The 23,889-nt window shown below is 42.6% G+C and overlaps 2 long non-coding RNA genes across 9 annotated transcripts in view; one reads left to right on the plus strand and one right to left on the minus strand.

The window, feature by feature from the left end:
- Positions 1–28: 28 nt before the first annotated feature.
- On the plus strand, positions 29–23,076 carry LOC141963117 (uncharacterized). Its single transcript, XR_012634053.1, has 3 exons — positions 29–73; positions 440–531; positions 22,959–23,076. It is a non-coding gene; the product is annotated as an uncharacterized LOC141963117 (long non-coding RNA).
- The window catches only part of LOC141963116 (uncharacterized), a 92,305-nt gene continuing 77,231 nt past the window's right edge, over positions 8,816–23,889 (minus strand). For 4 of the 8 annotated variants that reach the window (XR_012634052.1, XR_012634050.1, XR_012634045.1 and 1 more), the window contains 5 exons: positions 20,262–21,101; positions 19,548–19,720; positions 13,554–13,603; positions 12,593–13,069; positions 8,816–10,109 (listed from right to left, as the gene is read on the minus strand). This is a non-coding gene — a long non-coding RNA (uncharacterized LOC141963116). The other 4 variants (XR_012634047.1, XR_012634051.1, XR_012634049.1 and 1 more) reach the window with 4 other exon arrangements.

A 23,889-nucleotide genomic window follows, 5' to 3' on the forward strand; every position in this document is an offset into this window, starting at 1 on the left:
ACGGGGCGTCGCCACGAGAGCTGCCGCCGGGGCACCGAGGCCAGACCCCGGCCCTGAATTTATCAAGCAGCGGGTGGGTGGCGGCAGTTCGTGTGTTTACCCCTCCCGCTGAACGGCGGCTGCCCTGACACAATAGGAATCTGTCTCAGAAACTCCTTAATTACCACAATCGTAATATTTTCCAGCCTGAATTTACTTACGGCCGATTTCTAGTGATGGTTTTGTATTAAGAAAGGTGACCCGTTCCTCGTTATTCCTCACAGTTCCCGGGGCTGCTCTCGCAGCCGCCTCCACATGACCCGCAGTTTGAATCGATCCCTCTCGCAGACGGGTGACACAACCGCGCACGGGCTTCCCAGGAGGGAGCACATCGTAGCGCGGGTTTTCCAGGGTCTCCTCCCACTGTGCTAGATCCCCTTCTGTTGATTTTTTTCCACAGCCACGTCATGCTGGTGATTCATATCCAAACCGTAAGGAGCCTACCTTTGGTGTCTTCAGGTGCTCACCTCTCATAAACCCCTGATACGATATGTAAGTTAACATTCTTTTATATCTCATTTCTCTTATTCCAGCCACCGTTGTCATTAGGGTTTTGTTGGATGGTGACCTGGTCCCGGTTTGAACAGTCACATTGTGACACTGTACCCTTAACCTATCCTGGCTTTTTCTCTAAGGTCACAAAGTGCTTTAAAGGCCAGTGATAAAATGTGGAAGATGCCCACTACTAGCTTCCCTTCAGCTCAAGTGTTCCCGGTAAATGCAACAGTTCATGGAATTTTGCATGCTAATCCATCTCTTCTGTATCTGTTTTCACTAATATTTTCCAGTATGATACCATATCAAATACTCCTCTAGCTTCAGCAGAGATTAAACCTACTGCATTAACAATGTAAGAACTCATTTATGTTAGAAAAGAGTTTTGAGTTAATCTGGTGTGAACCACCTCGGTAAATTTATCCATTAAAATCAGGCATTTTACAAGAGTCTTTCGCAATTCCACTTTTTTTTTTTTTTTTTCAACTTTAATTTAAAGTTCTTATCAACCATGATAGCCCAAATTCGAGAAAACTTCTGCAAGAGGTGTTTGGGTAAGTGTCCGTTCATGTTATTAGTGTCTTCCATTAATCAGATATTTCAAACGGTCAGAGCCTCCATCCTCGAACTTTCTGACTTCAGTTATCCTGTCACGCCATCTCATTTCTTCCGAGGGAGGAAAGAAGTCTGATTGTCACCCAAGTCTCCATTTCTCTGAGCATTGCCAACATTTTCACCAGCCCGGCGAAGATGCTCTGGTATAATTCAGTGGGAATCTGGTACTGTTGTTTAACCAAATGTAGAAGATAACCAGTGGGGTTTTCTCCATTAGCCTCAGGTCAGTGTCCTGCTAAGTGACAAACCCCAGCTGTTCCGGGTGTACTCTGAGGGGAGGGCTGTCCCTTTATCTATCACCATACACACTGGGTAGTCTCTTCCAAGTCCTGAATCCCAGGTTATACCCCATTTGTTCTGCTTTCAATAGAGCGTTCTGTTTTCTGGTGCCTTGTGAATCCTCCTCATGTGTGCAACATCCTTGGTTTCTGTGCCTGTATGCATACAGCGTACCAAGACTTGCTTTTCTTCTCATCTTCCTTGGCATTTTGTCTTCTGCCTACTTCTTTTTACGTTAGTATGAACCTCATCTTTGATTCTGCTTCTCTTTATACTAGCTCATCCCTTATTGTTTCCTGTCCTCATATTCTTCAAAGTTTGCCTTCTAGAGTTTCTTCATTTTCCATATGTTAGGAGATGATGAACTGTCTGTGCGGCATCCTTTTTCCTCCTTAACAATTCTGAACTCCATTTGTAATTCTTGGATTTCCTCCTGGTATACAGGAGGTTTTGCTCCTGATATGACATGAGTTCTGTCAGGTAACACTTTATGGAGTAGCATCTACCAGGTACCTGGTGGAGGATAAATCATATTCTTTATTTCATGTTTACTGCCATCTCTTAGCCCTCTGATGGAATATACATTCTTAGAATTCATATTTCTGTCCAACCCTTACTTTGAAGAGGGAATAAAGACAACCCCCAAACTTCCTCCCAAACAACTTCCCTCCACCATGCAGTCCTTTGTTTCCTGCACCCTCTGCACTGCGTGATTTCAAATACGCAAGTGTTAGGAAATGTAATGTACACAGTACAAGATCTCTAAAAACGAGTAATATCCTCTTAACACCAAATTGCAATGTTAAAACCTTGTGTTTCAGTCTAGGAATTGTCTTATGTCCATGAGAGAGTGTATTTTTGACATGGGACGTGAGACATTGGACCTTAAACCTGCCATTACCCCAGGAACTATTACTCCTTGTTCTGCAAGTCAACCAAGTATAATTTGATGAAAGAATGGAACTCTGTATTTGAGCAGAGAGAGCAATGCTGCCTTGGCAAGTTAAGTTTCATTTTAACAGGCAGCATGTGGATCTGTCTGTGAGTTTTTAAATTAACCACAACAGTGGATTGAATAGCCAAGGGAAAGTCACATGGCCAAAGATGTATCATAATGCAATATATTACACAGCACTACTGCTTATACCACAGATATCAAGAGGTCAGCAGGAGTTCTGGGGGTTTTTTTTGGGTTAGTATGAAAGCTGTAGGGAAGCAAAGCAGCTGGGATTGCATGTGGCATAGATCTTCTATAAGTGATGATGATAAACTTTGAATAAAATTTTGTGAGGGCAAGGAATAGGTAGCTACAGGAAATAGTGAAGACCTGAGATAAGTTTTGTATATGGATTTTTAAAATGTCTTCCTTTTCAAACAGAAAGCATTTGGGCATATTAATCCGCTACATCCAGGACAGCACATGATAAAACCGTTCTGGCTAGGAATTCATTTTAAAAACACTGTCCCCACACAGATAAATATTAGCGGAAAGATGCAGGATTCCAGAACATAAGAGCGAGTCGATCCAACAAACACTTTTCAGTCAGTAAGGCAGCCTGGAGGGCTGTTTATCATAACAAAGGGGACACAATCTTCCCCAAACTGGAATAGTTTTGCTTTAAAATGGTACAGTTAAAACGTGCAACGACACAAGGTGCACGTGAAGATTCTTACTGATGGACTGTTGGATTTGTGTGTGCTGTTTCATTCCGTAAAATGTGAAATCAAAAAAGTCTCCCTCAGGAAGTGACATTTTAAAAGCATGCAAGGGAACCTTAAAAACAAAGGCAGAAGTTATTCTACTAGACCTACCCCTATTTTGATCTTTCAAAATTATTATAGGAAGGAGACTGATACATAATTAGTGGGATGAAGTCCTTTCCCATCTTATAGGTACACAGACCCATAACAGATAGCACTGAACAACTACCAGCAGGCTGTTGAACAGTAGGCTGCTAAACTGTAAGAACTGATAAGTTTTTCATGACAGCACAGTAAACCAAAATTAAAAGTTAGTTTATTCTTATTTTTATGCAATCACTTCATTACTTTAGTGTATGAAAATATATGTTAGTAGTGTGGTCTTTTAATTTAGATAGGTCTGAAATTAAAAATAGCAAAGATGCTATTTTAGATTCCATTAATTTGTCACTGTTGTTCAGAACAAATTAACATTTGAAATGATAAAATTCAAAATCCCAGATTGAAACAATAATTTGATAAACTCTCCATTCATGAACTGTGTCTATATGACCATTTTAACATAACATAAAATGTAATGAGGCATGGGCTATTTGAGTGGTGTTTAGTGTGGTCTAACAAAGGAGAAAGGGAATTTAATAAAAGGTAAAATAGGGAAAGGATGAGGAACAACAATGAACAAGACAGGCTGATTTGCTGACAAACCAGAAAGGTTTCTGAAAAGTCAAGTATAAAAATTGCTACAGCCCATGGCCAGATTAGTCAAGATACACACAAATGGCCTTGGCAGCATTACACTGATAATGTTTTTGCAAGGTTGAATTGGTGCTGAACAATATTCTAGTATGCTGGGCACAAACATACTGATATTTTTATTAAGCACCAAGCATGTATATATTCCTATTTTGCCTTCAAGAAAAACAGCTGCCACAGTTAGTTAAAAGAAATTCCCACATGGCTCCTGTTTGAGTTTCTGTGTGTGTCGTCCGTGAGGGGCTCTCGTGGTTTCTGTGTGTATGTTCCTGTTGTTTTGAGATCTGGCAGGGGCAGATCTAGCAGGCGGTGGTGAGGGCAGCAGGCTCCTGCAACATGACAGGTTTGTGTAATTGGGCCACACTCTCCCCATCACCCTCTGCCACTGCACTTTCACTAGGAGGGTCCGCGGACAGTTTCTTAGCAGTGAGAGCTGTTAGCAGCTTTCCACACTTGTGGTTCTACTCCTTGGGGACTGCAGGTGAATTATCCATTTTTAAGGATCATGCAGCACAAGACGTGTATCCTTCACAAAATCTCTCAGCCTCAGAGACCGAGGGAGCAGAAATGCTAGCACAGGTGACGACCAAAAAAGGAGCTCCTCTAGAGTGTAAGCTATGAAGACTGACCACATGTATGTATCGGGTGACAATGGCACTAACATGTTCTGTTTGTCTGTTTATATGATTTTAAAGGGCAAAAGGTGATCCTTCTCACTGATCAGCGCTTCAGTCTATGAATCATTCAGAGAGGGATAAAAGCTGCACTTTAAAACCCCTACACACTGACAGAGTTTACACAGGCACACAATGCTCCCATCTAGAGATGTATGCTTCTCTCTATAAAGATGTGTTTTAACAGGTGTATATATAAATTCAAATTTTTGAAAATCCCTAACAGTAACATTAAAAATACACTGTTTTTTAAAAGAAAGCTGTAGGAATCATCAAAAGGAGTTGGACTACTTATTGGTATCTAGAGTTCATGCATTCAGGTTTCTTAGCCTTAATACCATTAGGTGATTACTGCTGAAGATTAAAAACTAGCCTGGGGAAGCAGCGTGATCTAACAGACAGGGCATTTACCCCAGTATCAGGAGTCCAGATTGAAATTGTTTGTGTGGAAGTCAGTGGGAAGAGTTCAGGGGATTAGTTTTTTAACTTCGGTCTTACACCTAAATTGGTATTTATCTGCAGTGTGGCCTTGTACAAATTATTTTTCCTTCTTTGTGCCTCTTCTTCTTTTTTCTCTCCCATCTATCAGCCTGCTTTGTCTGCAGACACAGAGAAGCCTCCAGGGCCCTGCCTGACTTTTTGTGTGTGTTGAGTACTGAGACCTAAATTTTGGTCAAGCTGTGTGATACTGTCTTAGAAATATGAACATACTGGCACAATAATGGACAAGTGATAAGCAATTCATTTATCACTATGTTCTTTTCAAATTTTAGCAGAAATTTAGGAGTTAGTAAAAATTAAACTTCCATGTATGTGAATTGAGGTTTACCAGTTTGGTGTTTTAAGAGTGCACGCCCTTTCAGATGACTCTTGTATCAAGATCCTGCATTAACATCTTAAATTTTAAAATAATCAGAATATATCAGAATATCAGAATTAATATCAGAAATTCCTTTCCTTCACTGTAAACTGTACATTTTCCATTTTATTAAACTAGTGGTGCTAGACAGTAAGACATTTACCCAAATTCTTATTTTTAAAACTCCTCTAAATTACCACAAACGATCTCAAACTGGACTGAGATGCATTGGTAATTTGAATTTCAAGTCCTTTTGAATTTCAAGCTGTAAGACATTGACTGGGAGACCTGGAAGACAAATTCCAGGTTACAGATTGCTGGAGGGAAGAAGGGCATAGAAAAGGGCAAATGAGTTACTTGAATGTCTAAGTAGGATTTTTGCATTTATAAAGGCCACTAACTATCAAGAGAACCAGCAAATAGTAGCTGCAGTATTTAGCTTTAGGCTCTTCTTAAAGTCTCATGTGACAGAAAGCATGGAAATTTCCTCTTTCCTGACCCTAACAAAATTGCTCTTTTTGTCTTTGCAGTGGTCATTGTCTTCTATATGGAAAATAACAGGCACTAAATCCAAAAACTAATGAAAAAAAGTTAATATGACCAACAACTGAGAACAAATGGAAACTGTTACACACATGGAAACACATTTAAAGTGCAAATAGAAATGAATAAATGTTACAAAATCTCAGTTGTTGTTAGCCTGATCCTGGCCCCTTTCAAGTCAGTGGCAGAACCCATTAAATGTCAGTGGGAGCTGTGTTTTACTTAACTGAGATCTGTTAAGATGAACATTTGTGCAGATCAACGGACAGGTCTTTAGCATAATGTGCTCTTCTTCATGATGGGTACCTTTACCCTTTCCATACTATCTTGTGCTGCACCTGATCGCGCTGTTTGACTCAGAGCAGGCCGGGGCAGGACTTTGCCTCTATTCAGCATAAGGCGTCAAAGACCATTGTGCACACCTACAGAATTATGTAGATAATTTAGCGAAATGACACCATGATACGGAACTGTTGTCTAAAGACCGCTGTTTCACCAGGGGGGTCTGGGGCTGTGCACAGACTAGTTATTGTCAGTTAGTTCTGGGTGGAATAAGCCCCTGTGTGGTTTCGCCTCTCTGACCTGGCTGTTCCATTTACACAGCTCATACATACATACTTGCTCCCTGCTGCATTTTGAATCGCTTGTGGTTTAGAGGCAGAAAGAGGAGACGTATAAGCCAAATCTGAGCTCCAAACCCAGTTTGGGATTGCAGTATGTTCTTGATGCTGAGAAAAAAGCATGCATTTTGAGGTCATTATAAGGCAACTACCATGTGTTGGCACTAGCAATGAATTATTGCTGCAGGAACAAGACTTTTAGGGAAGGCATAGAGCAGACCTGGGTTTGGTCCATAGTTTAAAAGCCAGGAAATAAATTCTGGCTGTAGGATAAATAAGTGAGCTCGGTCTGTCTTTTCTTTCTCAGTTTGAACATGAAATAGTTTGTAAACTGTCGATATTTAGTTAATACACTGGAATGCAATGAAATTTAAAGACACACAATTTCATCAATTTGATGCATAAATAGATTAGAGCATTTTCAGCGTACCAGTCTTAGGATCAAGTGAAGTCCAGATCAGGTTTCATTTAACCTAGTTAAAAGAGCAATGTGGATGGTTTCAGACACTTTATGTGGGGTTCAGTACCATATTCACTCATATCTTTTAAACTCATACTAAGTAAAGACTAATATCAATAGGGGAGAAAATCCTCATCTCTTCAACAGATTTTGTATGTCTTAGATCTTGCTGTTTGGCATGAGTGTATTTTAATGGGACATTTGAGGGATTCGTTGCTGGATTTCCTGGAATCTAGGTTGCTCATTTTCTTGAATAATTCTTATTTGAACAGTAAGGAATGACTTCATGTATAAACAATTATTCGGGTTTTTTACCAGCTATGTCAGTTGTCTCTCAGTGTTAAAAGCATGAATAATGACAGGACATTTATTTTTTTCATTAAGGTTGGATGTTGTCTAAGCAAAAAGGGAATGTACACAAATTTCAGATAGCTAGTCAGATACTTTAAATAACCTGTGGCACGACTTGATCTATAGTTAGAGATCAGTTTGCAGGACTGAGTTCCTAAAGCATAGGTCCTTATGTAATATTTGTAGCATAAAAGAGGAATTGTGGAGTAGAAAGATGGTCTGTTTTTAAGATGAGAGAGCAGTTACAGAGTAGACATTAGAGCGATTGCAGCTCTATAATAATAATATTTAGATGGCCTATTTAAATAGGCCTTCCAGGGAGTCCCAGCTGTTTGGAATGGTGATGCCTGTGCTCTCTAACCACCCGGGACAACAGCCATTTTTCAGTATGTGAGATACTCGGGTTCAAAGGTGAACCTGTGTCTGTGCCCCTCACATTTCACTTCAACAACCACAGTGCCTTTTCTTCCCCTTTTTACTGGTTAAGCATGCATTCAAGAGCAAAGATTAGAGCTAGATAAATAAAGGTGTGGGGGAACTTCTACATACTTAGGTTCTGAGTAATTTTTGACAGATCTATTGCTACCATATCAGGTGGGACACTGATTAGCCAAAGTTGGTTCCCTGGGCTTTTTTGCATAAACATGCTACATAAAGCTTGCATTCTGCGAGAGCTGCAGCTTTTCTGCAAAAGCACAAATGTTGGTTTTGTAGTGGAGAGTGGATTGGTGGATTCTCTGGTTCCAAACGGAAGCTGTATACAAAATATCTACAAAAAGGTAATCCTGCTGTGGCCAATTCCAGTTTTTCTCGTCAGACTGTGCAGGTACTATAAAAGCCTGTGACTTCACACCTACTGAAACACTCCCGCTGTCAGGCACTAAAATGATGCATCAAATATAAACCTAAATCCTGCTCACATAAGTTTCCGTTTTTCTGCTGTTAATTTTGTTTTAAAACTTACATAAATAATTCCCCTGAAATCCACTGAAATAGAATTTTCAATGAAATGGATTACTCAGCAAAAATACAAGTGTTAGAAGTAGACAAACAATAGTTGTTTCTGATGATCTCCATTTTGTATCATAATTATTTTATAATGGAACACTCCCATTATAAATTTGATTGAAAGAACAGGCACAATTTGTTGTCCTTCATCATTAATGCTGAAGAAGTGACTGCAGTATATATCTGTGTGTGCAAATTCAAAACACTTTCAGAGTTCTGCCTTGGGAACCTGAGATGAGAAAACAGAACATTTGGGGAAGTTAATATTCTGAAGCTTGTTGGAGCAAACTGGTGGAAGTGGTACAAACTTACTTCTGGGTTAAATGAAAAATATCACAATACTTTAAAAAAAAAATAAATCACTACTAGGATTTCTATAATAATTGCCTATTTCCTGGCAAGCCCTAGCATATTCTGCATTAGGAGTTTGAATTGTCCTGAAGGTGTTAAATAGTGTGGAAACTCATTAGTAATACATTGCAAAAGCAGTGATATAATAAGCATTTTCATTTGGAGGATTATTTTTTTTCTCAGTTGCATTATAAATTAGTCATTCTGAATGGATAAAAATTAGCTTGTATATTTTGCAAGTTAAGACCATAGGGTATTGTTCTTCAGGGGCTTATATTCTATTAAGGCCTCTGAAAATCATTAAAGACTATTGATATGGAGTGGTCCCCAAGAAGAGCAGCTGTGGGCTCTGCGAGGATCAGTCAGGACTCAGTGACTCCCTCTCACAGAAAGAGAGGGGTGGTTGTTGGGTTTTCTCCCAACCCCAGGCACACTCTCGCTGATGTCTGGATGAATTTGACAGCATGTGACCCAAAACAGGAGCTGGGCTGTGCAGTGTTGGCATTGCTCTGCAGCAAAGGTGGTGCCCCAGCAGCCAGGCTGAAGAGTGGAAGGACACACACAGAGTCTTTGCGGCAGATACAAACGAGGTCCAGAACCAGCGCAGCCAGATCTCTGGCTTATCCCGGGGGGAGTCTCGCTCCCGCCAGCGCGCTGACCTGCGCAGCGCACACCCAGTCTCCCAGACACCCGGGTCCTGTCTCCCAGTGCTACAGCGACCAGATTCCTCCTAACACCAGGGCAGAGGCCAGAAAGCGAAGGGCGGTGCTATTGGAGACAGGAGGCTGGTGTAACCGGGATGGGTCCAGCACTACGTGTGCACTATCAGGCAGCAGGCAAAGCTTCCTGAACACACAGGTCCGGGTCAGCGGCACTCGGGGGCTGCAGGGAGTCTTCCCCTTCTTGACACCCCTGGCCTGCTCTTACTGCCACTGCTGTTGCTCCTAACACGCTTCCTTTTGTGTGCACTGCAGTAAAAACCCCATTTCTGTTAGCTGTTGCCATTCCCAAGATAGTGGTTGTGGATCTCAGAAGCTCGGTTGAAAGGACACAGAGAGAGCTCGTAACAGGCTTTTATCAGGAACGCAGCGACAGCGCGGGCAGAAAAGCCCTGTCTGGTACCGTGTTCTCAAGGAGCGTCCCGTAGAAAACAGTGTTTCAGCTTTACATTACCAGAACTAGTCCCCCATGTCAGGACTCTCTCTCCCCACCCGTTAGCATTTACAGTAGTTCAAAGCCAGCTTTATATATAAAGTCCAAGTTGGAAAAGTGGTAACTGGCTTTCTTTTGTCGCTGGTGTCAACAAGACAGGAGCATATGAGTCCATTTTACACTGGCTTCTGTGATCATCAGCAAGTACACTATAAAAGAGAACGGAGAAAACATGTCAGAAACAAATATTTGCTCCCCACTCGTGAGAGTAACCCTAATAAGAAAACCACGGGTTCATCTTCAGAGCTTGTTAATGTCAGACCATGCTATTCTATTGCAAAAAGGCAGATTATTTTATTTTAGTTTATTCTAACAAGCAACTATTGTTTTCCCTTCTCCTAAGAAGGTTTTATTTAATCATGCAGTCAGTCTCAGGTACAGCTGTTAATTCTATATTCTATTTATATCAATGGAATTTACCTTACATTATTGGTTGCAAAAAGTAAATAGTAATGTGCTGAGAACATGGAAAACAAAATATGGTTTCTGGCTTGCCAAATCTTCGTCACTGAGCATATTTTTCCTTATTGGTCGCGTGTAGTAAACAAAGTTAAGGGCTAAGCCATTTTATTAGTAACAATTCAGTATGGATGCACAAGAAAACGAATTGCTGTCTGCCCTTTTCAAAAGAGGACGTTGTTGTTTTGCTGTAGCATGACACATAAAGCATAAAAAAGAAACAAACAAATTTTGGTTAGGAAAAATACACACTACAAAAGCAAGTGGTTCTGTGACATCAAAAAGCAGAGTTCTTATGGTTGTTTACTTACTGATAGAATTAGAAGCAACACTATGACTTCCTTATTTGTGGATAAATCTACCGAACAGTGCAAATATCGAGAGGAATTGAGTCTTAAAGTAGTATTGCTCTCTCCTAAAAATGTACAGAGTTGGGTAACTGAAACTAATTCTAGCAAGCATACATGAAATTCAGGAATCAAGCTGGAAATCCTTGTTCAAGCAGAATTCCCATAAATATCCAGTGTGGAAATAGGTGTCAGCAAGCATTTAGCGAGTTTTAGTAATGCTTGTTACCATGAAGAAGCTGTTTCTAAATGCTTTGCACTCTGTGATGCATAGATTCATGGGTTTTTTTTTCTTTTGTTAAAATGCTAGGCAAGTGCAGGCCCTGCTGATGATTTAACTTTAACCTGAATTAGTGACAAAGCCTGTGGAATTCTCAAGAAGTTTTTAATTGGATCTGAAATTGAGAAGAATACACAACCAGAGCAGTCAAACATAACATATGTAGTAACAGTTGCTGGAAGTGCAGTGAGGATAATGGATTCTTACTGCCTTTCCCACACTATGGCATTGTGCTATGGTTTGGTTTTGGCAGCGGGTGATGCAGAGATTAGATATCACTCTGAATGCTGCCTGAAGTTGCAGGCATCAAATTGTAATGACTGGTTCTTCTAATACTCTTCCAAATACTAGAAAAAGTGTCAGATGCATTTATATTAAAACCAAACACTGTTTGGAAAATAGTAGAAAATGTAGAGGGTGAATCCCTCTCTACCTGAAGTGAACTGCAAGATTTCATTTTACTTCAACACTGTGGTCACAAACCTGTAAAGATAACGTTCATTTGTTTCAGAAAGGGCCACCCTAATAAAATGAAACAGTTGGAAATTATTATGTGACAATTTATCCAATAGCTCCAAGGAGGTTTGCTTTGTGAAAATATATGGACTGTTTCTCTCTGGATTAGTAAATCTTACACTTGGCTGTTCACCTCTCTTTTTTTTAACCTTTTCTCCCTCTTTAGAGCTAACAATTCCATCTCAGATAAGTGTGGTTCCCTTGAGAATGGTTCTAAAATGCTTTTGGAATTATACTATGACTTGAATAACTCTATTCTAGGTCAGCACAAATTTGGCCTGTATTTTTCATTTGTTTTCTTTTTCAGTTTTTATGTAATGTTTGAAAATGCAAAAAAGAAAAAAAAAATCATCTGCTCTAGTTAAGCAGTAGACAGACAGGGTTTGGTTACTGAATACCATGGTTATGTAGATTGCCCTCCTTGGACAACAGTATTTGTTTGCACAGGCTGATACTCACACTCTGCAGATAACTCACTTCAACAGCACATAGTAGTGTACATTATGACTAATTCAGCTTGTAAGCAGTTTTATTATGGTCTCTCCAGTATAGGAGGTTTTGGCTTTTTTTCAGCATTAAGCCATACACAATTTTTAGATGATGTAGTCATACAAAGAGAAGATCAGCTGAAGGGAAAGGGAATTTCCTAGTCTTTCAGCACTAACACCTTCAGTTTAACGTATAAAAGCCATTCAGTTTCTCACTTTTTTCCCTTAGTGAGGCATTCAGAAGATTACATATCTTACAATGAATCAAGCACTGTCTAGATCAAATATCCCCTGTGTTTTTTTAAGTTTTAGACTATTTTTCCATCTAATTATCTCAGAGCTGATTTTTTTCCTTCTCATCTGTGCCAGTAATAAAGGGCAGAGACAGTAAGTGAGATCAATATTGTTCTCTGTTACAGAATTGCAGGTGGCACAGTGCTATACGGCAGATCAAACAAAGTGCTGAAAGAGGGTCTGCAGTGGCCCTCCAGATCTCAGACACCTTGATGGGAAGGTTTGCCTGCACGTTGCATGGCCCTTACCTGATAATCCTTACTATTTAGAGATGCTGGTTGAATGCTGGTCCATGTAAAGCAGTGCAAAACAAGCTGAGCACACGACGTGAACTATAAATGGAAGTTCTCTGAAGGAAGGGATGTGGGCTATGAGAAAATGTTACTGTCAGGGTGTGGGTGGCCCTTGTGCTGTTTCAGCAGGGGAGCTCGCCTTGCCGGCAGTGACGGGGCAGTGGTGGGCACAGTCCTGCCCTCTCCTGCCCTGGTTGAGGATGACTGTGGCAGGCAGTTCCCTTCAGCGACAGACACACAGGGCAGAATTCTTGGTCTGACGGCTGTACGGTGCTTCGGTGAATCAGAGTTTCTTCCCAGGGTGATCCTAGGGCTGACTCTGTCCAGTCATAGTCTGGTCCGCTTGGAAGATTATTGTATCATCGAGGCCTCGACGAGCACACGTAGGTCAGAGCAAACTGCAGGAGATGAAGATGATGGTGAAGTATGATGCTGAAATACAGAACAACAGTGCAGTGGAGCTGTATTTTTACTCTGTGTAGACCAGTATCATGGTTAACCTGTGTAAATATTTCAGTATTTACTCATGTGGTAAAAGACTTTTATAATGGTAAGTAAATATATAGCATGATAGATTTAGCATGTGGGAGAGTTCATGGTGAGCTCTGAAAGAATATGAAGGTTAAGCATTATCATTGTACACGCAAACAGCAGAAAGGGACTTCAGATTTTTTTAAAGTTAAAATGTGCATGAGGCATGCCGTTCAAATTAGCATGACAGTATACACATAAGAATTTATTTGAAATGACTCTTTTTGAGAATGCTAACATATTCAGATCTCTTAGTCTATAGCTTGATGCCTCAGAAAATACCCACTTTTGTCCCAGTGGGTTTCTCACAGAACCAGGCCTTCCACACCATCATACACCCAATTGTTAAAAGAAATATGCCATATCTTCTGTACCATGTACTGACCGTTGCTGTAGTGCTGCTTCTGTGGGCGATATGCAGAGACATTTCAGCTTCTGTTGAAATATAATTAACAGGTAGATTTTAGCAGAATTTCCTTGAAGTTCTACAAGGCTTATAAATATTTCCCATTTTTTTCAGGTAATAAAACTAAAACCTAAATTGCAAATGATTCACTCAAAGCTTCAAACCAAGTCAGTACCCAAAGCAGAATTAAAATCTAGGATTTCTTGATCTCCTGCCTACTCCTGTGAACGCTGAACAGTGCATTGTGTAAACTATCTTGAGCATATGTATGTGCCGTGTAATACGTGTTGCGCTAGTCTGTTGTTTCTGCATCTGTATTTTTGCAGATATATTGACACTGCCTAGTATATGGAGGGAAAAGTGATTTTCAGTAAGTTACTAAAGGATTTTTGAGCCTATACTGCTTTGTGTGTTCTTAGACAAGAAAGAAAACAAGGTTTCAGAGGTGATGCAGAGCAGAAGCTTGGAAAGTTGGAGATAAAGTTGTGCAAGGAGAAGGGAGATGCTTTCAGTTCCCTCCCACATTCTCTGTTTATATCTTTCCATGTTGCATTTGCTTTCTCATTCCTGCTTCCCCCTTGGCAGGTGTGGCAGCAGGAGGGCATTTGCCAGGTTCGTGGTGTAAGATTCCCTACGGGTAGTCGGTGCTGCTGGCTTCCACGGAGCCACAGGGGCTTCCCAGAGCTGGTGGTCTAGAGCTTGGTCATCAAAGTTCTCAAGCAGAGCACTTTGAGGACTGCAAGCCAAAGCTTCTGTCTTCCTAGCAGATTGCTGGAGATTTTACATCAGAACGTGCGTTTAGGTCACATCAGCATAACTGAAAACAGTAGTTAGATCTGGGATTTTACTTTGGCCGGTATTCACAAAGACAAGCTGTGGGACATGAAATAAAGTCAGTAAGGTGAACCTGACAGAGACGTGTGTTGTGTGCAAAGAAACCCCAAGTGACAAGTTCATATGACTTTACCCTGTAGAATGTATAACGTGTATTACTTCCTTCCATGACTCATATACAGTCGCACGTAGATAGGAACCCTGCAACCCTATTTTCGCTTTGTAAATCATTAGTCTTAATACCTTTCAGCCTCGTCTTGCTGAAATACTAAAATAAAAAAACCACATCCTCACAGTCCCCACTGGCCCTCATTCTAGCCTGGACAAATTCCTCTTTGCAGTAGTTACTGGCACTTGCCCACTGAACTGGAAAAGAAAAAGCTTTATGACAGAGCACTGATGGTGGGATCATGACTGCAGGACAATCCTCCTTCCTTTATTTTCAAGTTATGCTTATAGGGAATAACTCATGGTGAGTGAAGCCATTCGGGGGATCTACAAATACAGAGCAGAAGAAGCTGGGTAACATACAGCATAGTAACATTGTGGTCTGTAGGGAATCTATCTAGACAGCATGCTAATTCAAATAATAACAACAGTTTAAATGATTAAAGTAATCAGAATCTGATAGCACATCTGGGTGGGTGCAGGGGGCAGAGATGAGCATTCTACAGCTTTTCCCAGACAAGACAGAACTTGAATTACAAGCTCACGTCACAGCTCTGATAACAAGTAAACTTGAAAGCACTTGTCCACAGTCTCCTCCATGCTATGTTGCAAACAAAAAGTATCAGAGTATCTTGGAAGGCATGGAAGTTAAAGATGTGTTAGAATTTTATGAGCTCATTTTCACAGGTCATAAAACAAGAAGAGTAATTCAGCAATGTTTTTCTTCATGAATTTTATGAGTATTAGCAGAGTTTTTAAAACAATTACAATAGTTCATTGTATAGGTGCTTAGAAGAAAACAACAGAGGTAAAGAAATTTGATGTCAAGTTTGCCTCCGAATTCACAGACTATAATGTGAGACAAACCTTGTTAATTGTGTATCTATCTGGAATAACTGCACTATCGAGTGGAAGTAATACAGAAACTGTGTACGATCTGACTCTGTAAAATTGGCTTCTGGTAACACAAAGGACCTGAGAAGTACCCAGTGGATATCCATGAAAATGATTGGATTTGCATATCAGTTGCTTCAATTTTCTAAATACATCTATATTTTCCACCACAATTTTTGGAACCATATGCCAACTACCCATGAAAGATTTGATTACCCACCCCAAAAAAGGCCCAAGAAAGGAAATGTCATAAAAATATCATGGCTGTATATTATTATTTTATTCTCCTCAGGGGCTTCCTGGAGCTTGAAAGGACTACCAAAGCCCACACTGCTCTATCTAAAATTACTTCTGCCTAATTATGATCCTTGTCTTGAATTTTTATGAACTTTTGAAGAATCTCAATTTCAGTCCCTAAAAAGCCATGCTAGTCTTAGCTAAATAACCACAGTCCTTGCTCAAGCAAAGCCCCCCTAGAAACAAGGCATTGCCTTTGTGCTTGAAGGATTCCTGTTAATAAGGAATAAGCCACAATCTGGACCATTACCACCGGAAAAAATGTGCAGAGCTGCCACTCAGAAATACCGAGGCTGGAGCAGTGGCCCTTATGAAATTCAAGAAGCACAAATGCAAAACCCTGCACCTGGCAGGGAAGAAGCCCGCTGCGGTGCAGGCGGGGGGCCGACTGCCGGGCAGAGGCTCTGCTGGGGCCGGGCGGACAGCAGGTGGGCGGCGAGCCCCGGCGTGCCCCGGCAGCATCCCGGGCTGAGGCAGCTCAGCACAGCAGCCGATGGAGGGAAGCGGTCACCTCTCTCTGCTCAGCTCTCCTGCTGGCCTCCCCCAGCACAAAGAAGACACCGATGGACTGGAGCAAGTTCAGCAGAAGGTCATCAAGATGGTCATGGGGCTGGAGAACTTGCACTGTGGGGAGAGGCTGTGGGACTTGGGCTTGCTGAGCCTGGAGGAGAGAAAGTAGGCGCCGGCTGAAAGAACCGAGATTCAGCCTGGGTGGAAGGAGAAGCTTTCAGCTTGAGGGCACTCAAGCAGTGGAGCGGGCAGGCTGTTTGCAGCCACCAGCCTTCCAGGTTTTCAAGACTAGTCTGTATGAAGCCCCAAGTGCCCCCTTCTGACCCCATAGCTGACTCCAAGTAGCAGGTTTGACTAGGGACCTCCTGAAGTCTCTTCCAACCTGAGTTACCCTGTGATCCCAGAACAGAGATCGCTCTCTCTCAGCAGAGGTTCGTGTGACGGTCTCCTCACTCGAAGTGCCTTTTCTCGGTACTTTTCCACCTTACTTTGTGCCACTGCAGTCAGCCAGGTTTTTTTCCATTTTCTATGATGTCCCTAGGTACAAATTAGAAAAGTAATGCCAGGCATTGCTCTGTCTCTGGTGGCCGTGGTGGTGGCAAGAGCAACGGAGGTGGTGGTAACGTCATGCAGAATGAACTGGACTCTGTGGCTCCTCATAGGTCTGCAAGCCAGGGAGATGCCTCGTATCACAGCAGTGTTGGATACGTGCTCGGTTCCTGTGAGGGTCAAGAACTGCAGAAATTTGCCATAGCAGTGTCACTGCAGGCCTTAACGCTTGGCTGGACTCACAGTTCTTCAGGGGGCTGGAGTGAGGGAATGGAGAGGTAGACCTGTGAGAGGAACTGTACGGTGAAAGAGCACACATTGTGGGCTTTTTTCTGCAGCTGCTGAAGTCATAACCTAGTTACTTAAAAAAAACACCTGTAAAAAGCGAAGATTTAATGCCTAGTCCTTCGATGCCCTACTCTGTTGAAACACGGGGAATGGCAATAAGAAGTGGGTTTGGCATTCTTGTGTGGTGGATTACAAATGGCACCAGGAATAAGGAAACGTGTTCTAATCCTTGCATGGATGCTAATTCATTCAATGATACCAAGCCAATTTCTTAATCTCATTACATCACAGTTACTCCATTTTCGAAATAAGGTTGATGAATACCCAGCATTGTTAATTGCCTTGAGATCAGCAGTTATAAATTAATGACAGCACAGGCAGATTCAGGATGACAAATGATCCACACATAGTTTCATGATCCTGGCCTATGGCAAAAGCTTTATGTTGCCATGATAGTTTATTCAGTAGTCTGTAGCAGTTGCTAAGTTAGCACTATAGATTGTGAAATAACTAATAGTCAGAATTAAAAACTGTGGAAAGATTTATCAAGTTCACCACAAGACCTCTCTAAAGACTTCCTCGGTTTCTTGCTTGGAGAGCATTTTCAATTCATCAACATTGTTATTATTTTTATGTTGCCAATTCCCAGAGCCCTATTCAAGTTTTATGCATTGAAAAGAATAATTGTGTTATCCAAGTAGGTCTTCAAAAATTGACTTCTTCATTTGTTTGTTACTCAATATGTATGGTCATTTTGTGGGTGTTAGGGTCAGGCATAAATAAAAACTTGATTATCATGTATTCATCACTGTCTTATCTAGGTACTATCTAGCTTAGCTTTTCGCCAGCACTTACAAAACATGATTCCATAGAAGCTTGTTCTCATGCCATGAGAATGTTCATGAATAAGGCTTATTCATGGGAGCAAGATTGACAGGGCTGGGCCCAAAGGTAGCAAGTATGTTGAAGTTCTGTAGCTTTTGAAAAAAACTAGTAGGAAACTTTATCTCTGAGCATGGAAAACAGGTCCTGAACATATAATTGGTGGCAGTCTCTAGGAAGACAATCCTTTTCCAAGGAAACATGACCCAAATGGGTGTCAGAGCATGTTCACCAATCACCAACATTAACTTCAACTCTCACATGTGCCGTGCTTAAGGAAAGTCCAATGTTCTCGTACACAACTGGAGGAGAATGGATGCATTCCTGTTTCCAGGATCAAGACCATCCAGGCCTTTAAGACACTGTCCAGTGGCTTCGCATTCCTGTAAATGTGACAACACAATCCTGACAGCGCCAGTGTTTCAGCTCCCCTTGGCTGTTGCTCATCGTGCCCTGACAGCCCCCTGCGCTGGATGGCCGTACAGTGTGCTTGCAGCAGGAGTGTCCCGTTACCTGTTCCAGCACGGTGTCCGTACAGGCGCACGCAGCAGCGTCTGCCGCGGGGCCACGCTCCGTGCCAGCCTCAGCTCGCCCACTTGCTGCCCGTCGGAGCTGGGCGCAGCCTGGCCAGACTCAGAGCTCACTGCAGGGCTGCTCCCACTCTCAGCGGGTTTGTGGTGCAGCAAGCTTGCTCACAGAGAGCAAAGGGGTGCAGGATGGAGTCTGATCCTCTGCCTATTGCCAGAGTGAATAAAATCAAAAGGTATGTGTTACCGATGCCAAGCAATTCCCATCCTTCATGTAAACCTCTGCATGATGCGTTTGTTTCCTTAACCCAGGACATGCCTTTATAACCATAACTTTGTTTTGCACACATATGTATGCCTCTAAAATTGTCTAGTTCTGTCTAAGAAACATCTGAAACCCATCAGAATGATATTCACTTTGGGGACATGTACTTACACCTTGGACCAGACCAAATTTATAAGCCTTAGGGGTATAGTGTAGCTTTCATCCAAAACTTAATTTTATTTTCAATTCTGTTGATGAATTTACGGTACTGATTTCAAAGTCATAGGGCATGTTAGCTGGATGGCTAAAATTTCTTCAGAAAGGGGATTGTGTATTTATAAGGATAACAGTAATATTCAGAGTGACATCAGTAAGAGTTATAAAAATAAACAAGAGTTTAGTTAAGGAATTAATACATTACCACACAGAATAACAAATGAGGAGTGGGAAAACACGATTCCTCTGTGGAGGTTTTGCATAGCTGGCTTCCGCTGCTCTGCTTTCCTCTCCCTTGCTGATCAGCAGGGCTAGACACGAGCTCGTATACATCACTTGGGAGGGTGAGACTTCTTTTGCACACTGGGTGGGCACACAGCGAGCAAACGTGGTCCCTCTTAAATACAGTATGCTTTTACTAGGGACTGTGAATGACCAGGGCAAAAATATAACAAAGACCAGGCATTTAAGGTTTTTTTGGAGTTATATACTGTGAGCTTGGCTGTGGGAAGACCAGTGTGCTTGTTCCTGCTGCATTCTTACCTCGAGATTGTTTGTGCATGTGTGTTCCTTCCAGTTTGCTCTCCCAAGTGGTGCAGGCAAGCCCTCAGCCCCATCCTCCCGCAGCAGGAACAATGCGTTGTCACGTCTTGTGGTGACTTTGTAATATGAGAAACTGGCATGGGGATGAGATCAAGCTTGTTCTGTCTTCTGACCTGAAGGAATGTAAACCCACTGACCTCATATTTATGCAGACGCTGGCAGATGCTCTTATTCACGCCACTTTGTAATTTGGCATTACACTTAGCCCTTACACTGCATCATGCAGTGCAGAAATTAACAGTGAGTGGTCTTATGAGATGCCACCACTGCATCAAGAATAAAAGCAAGCTCCTCAGGGTGACCCTGACGTGAGAGGTGGCCCAAAGGTGGCTCGGAGTCCCTCATTCCCTGGGCAGGCCCATGAGAAGGGATCAGGAACAGAAAAGCTGGCTACTGGGTTAGTTACTGCAGAGGACACCTCGGAGGACAAGGTGTGACAGGCAGTAGAGTCTCTAGAGACTATCACCTGAACACACCAGGGCTGTGGGAAAATCCTCCTGAACCTCCGAGATGCCAGTCCTGTGCCTCCATGCAGCCCCCGTGGGAGGTGCTGTACGACCTCCCTTTGGAACACACCCGTTCCTGGTGTGACTTCCACGTGAGGGGCTGCACTCAGCAGCCTCGGGAGTGTGCAAACTGCAGGTGCTGTCTTACCTGAACAGCCCTCTCTGTGCTCTACTGCAGCTTGGGTTGGCCCCAGGGGCAGTCTGGGGCATCCCAGTTGAACAGGAGTTCCTCCTGAAGAAGACACCATAGCCTGCTGTTCTGCTTGGGCAGGGAGCGGGTTTCTGGAGAGGATCCGTCTCCGAGCAGGACATGGAAGGCACAGGCCATCTACACAGAAAAATGCTATCGCAGTCGAGGGTGGTGAGAAGCTGGTATTAACCTCTAACCATATATCCTCATTTTCTCCTATAAAAGTGTGTGCTTGGGCAGCATAAACTGGACTTGAAAGGCAGAATTTAGACAAGCTTGACTTTAACTCTGGCTGTCTGCAGCATAGGGAGTTGAGAGAAGGGTGCTGAGCTCCTCAGGCACATTTAGGGTGGGGGTGTTCAGGTGTAGGCTCCTCGGTGGCAATCACTTACAGTGTATAAGAAGATTAAGATCCCTGAGTAATCCTATTAATTAATATAATTAATTATATTAATTCGAATGTGCAGAGCCAAGAATGTGCCAAGGAGAGCTCCCTGCCACTGGTGCACAGGGGTGTTGTGGGATGGATAAAGCAGAGGAGGCACACGGGAAGGTCCCTCTTGTTGCACCACCTCCTGCCGGAGCGAAGAGCGGAGGAAGGGCCCTGGGCTGAGCCCACCTTGCAGGGCGCTGGGTGCTCCTCGCAGGTTGGGCTTGGAGGACAGGCTGGCTCAGGGGGGGTTGTCAGAGCTTGATGATGGTGTGCCCTCCAAATGTTCTTTTCCAGTTGGAACAGCATCTTGTTCTGGATTTTCTTTAAATCAGTTTCCTTCCTCTGGTGAGGCTGGGTAAAAAGCTCTACAAGCAAATAAAAACAGAATTATAATATGTACACATTGTGCTTAGATATAAATTATTTATTAGTATTACTTTAGCTACAATAAATAAAATAATCTCTTACATAATACAGAAAAATAAAATTTCTAAATTTACTATGGTAAATAGTAGCTACAGGGAAGGAAAATTTGTTTCTGCTCCAGCAACAGATATTTTGTATTTCCGTAAGAATCCACTTACTAACCCAGTTCAGTCCCTGCTGGCTGACTAGAGAAGTCTAGGGAGCGGAGAGGAGCAGAGATAATTAAATGTTTAAGGAAAAGCTCTGATGAGGGTAATTTAGAAAGTAAGCAGCATAATAAAAGACCTGTCCATGATGACTACAGGTTATTATCCCAAACCAATCTCTCAACCCAAACGATTTTATTTTCAAATTCCTTTGAAACAATGAGAAAACATTACAAGGTCTGTCCATTTGCACACCACCGATTCATGAAAGGTACTGCTGCATCTTCAGGGGCTCTGTTTGTGCTGTGCCGTAACTTATCCAGCTTCCCTTTGCTTTCAGAAGCTGTAACAAGACAGCTCATGGTTCAAATCTGTGTTAGGCTGTAGCAGTGAGAAAAAAACAAACAACTGTCCTTGCATCTGACATTTTAAGCACTTTTTAACGATGTTGAATATCCAGACAAACCAACGTTACTTTGAAAGCTACTGTGGAAAATCAGTGAGAATATGGCCAGAGACAATTATAAACAAAATAAACAAAACTGGCATTTTCTAAATACTCCTTTAAGGTCTGACCATTTGCTCTGCCTCACATGCATTTCAAAGGATTTATAGATGTGCTACAGAGAGTATATCTGTATATATAGCAGAATTAAAAAATAGGTCATAGTTACGTGCAAAAATAGCACTTCTCCTTTAAAACTGGATAGCTAAGAGTCATTATACCAGAGTTACTGACTCCAGCGAGGAGAGCTGTGGGAGCAGAGCGATGTGAAATCGGGTCCAATTTGTTTGCTTATTCTAGCATAGATCCTCCTTAGAAAAGCAACAAAAAGGCTCTTTATTCCTGCAAAACTTGTGGCATTATCCTCTGTAACCTTCCCGAGGGTGGGGAGTTAATACCAGAACCTTTGCACAGCTGCTCCCAGGCTGGCTGCCCGGGGCCGCTCTCCCGAGGAGCTGGCACAAACCCCGACACTCCTTAACGCGGCACCGAATTACACCCCCCCAAAACGCAAAGGGTTATTACTGCTGGAATGAATCCTCTTCCTTGGAAAGAGCGGCATGGAATTTAGGGGGGAAATTAAAAGGTTTGGTCATGTTCCCAGTGAAGCTACTTGAAATGCGTAAGACTGAATTACCTAGGGAGTATGACAAAAGTCTGACAAAACCTGGCAGTTTTAATTAATACCTCTATTCAGCTGTCAGAACCCAGTGGGTCTACTGACAAGACAGGGAGATGACAGATCAGCCTCTCCTAACATCCTGTGTAGATGCCTTTAAGGTAATAAAATAGATGTTTAAAAACATGTACTTAGTCATCTGCACAAATCTTCAAGTCTTTCACAGATGCCCAGATGCACAGATTTGTATCTCAATTACGGATTTCCTCGAACAAGACACTCAATTTAACTCCCTAAAACAAGTCAAACCTGACACAAAAATGATTAAGTATTGAACAAAAAGGTATCATCATGACCATCTGTGAATAAAAAGACGGGGGGAGTTTCACCATTGCAAATACAAACTTCACAGTTGTAAAGTCTAATGTGTGGTGGTTTTTTTTAATTAGCCAGATGAATAACAGATTACGGAATTGCTAGAATGACTGCTTAACATGGTTGTGGGTGCTGTTGTTTTGTTTTGCAGTGACAGAGATTTCTGCAGGAGGAAAATGTGGAATCCCAGCCTAAAATCTCACATTGCAGAGGTCACATCTTCAGCCTCATGTTGTGCCAGCACTGGCCGCCTGCTAGGGAGCGTCACGGACATGCTGGCAGCCGCCGGCCGACGCACACCAGCCGCTCTCACCAGCTGCAGGGATCACGACAGGGGCTTCTGCCTGGTCTTTCCTGACGGGGAGCGCTCAGCCGCTCCGCAGAGCTCCCTGTTACAGGAACACACTACTTCTTGTGAGACACATGCAGTGTCATGTACAGGATAACGGTTATGTCTGACCAGACTCAATCTCATGGCGTTACCATTCGCTCAAGTTGAGCAGCAAAATTACTGTGGGTATGTTCCTGCTTCACAATGGCGTGGTGCACAGTGGGGCTGCACCCACAAGCAGCGCTGGGCCACGGGGGGGGCTCCGAGCTGCCTGTACTCCTCAGAGCATCCTCACTGCTGTGGAGACGGTCGCCTTAATGTTGGAGCCCCTAAAAGAACTTTTCTTTGTGGGAGAAAGCAGATCAGTAAGATCCTCAGGCCAGCGTGGGGATCCCTCACTCCAGGAAGAGGCCGTTCGGGAAACAGCCTCCACCTGTCTTCTACAGGCTGTGGAGGAAAGTTTATCTGTGTCTCCTGCCTGTGTATGGAGTGACCCAAGCCTGTTTGTGGGTAAACATGGCAGAGAGGGCACTTCCAGCTTAAAGGAGGTAAGGCCAGCACAGCAGGCTGAGGCAGCAGGGCCCAGCTTTAGCCTGCAGCTGAAAAGGTCTGGTCTGCACTGCTGGCACAGAGGGACAGTGGCCGTGCATGACTTGCACCACAGCTGAGTAATCAGCCAGTGGTAAAAGCACACTCTCGGCAGCAGAGAGAAAGCAAGAAAGTGAAAAGTGACAGAAATAGGCCTTCAGGT

The sequence above is a fragment of the Athene noctua genome, chromosome 8 (genome assembly GCF_965140245.1).
Source record: "Athene noctua chromosome 8, bAthNoc1.hap1.1, whole genome shotgun sequence".
NCBI classification, from domain to species: Eukaryota; Metazoa; Chordata; class Aves; order Strigiformes; family Strigidae; genus Athene; species Athene noctua.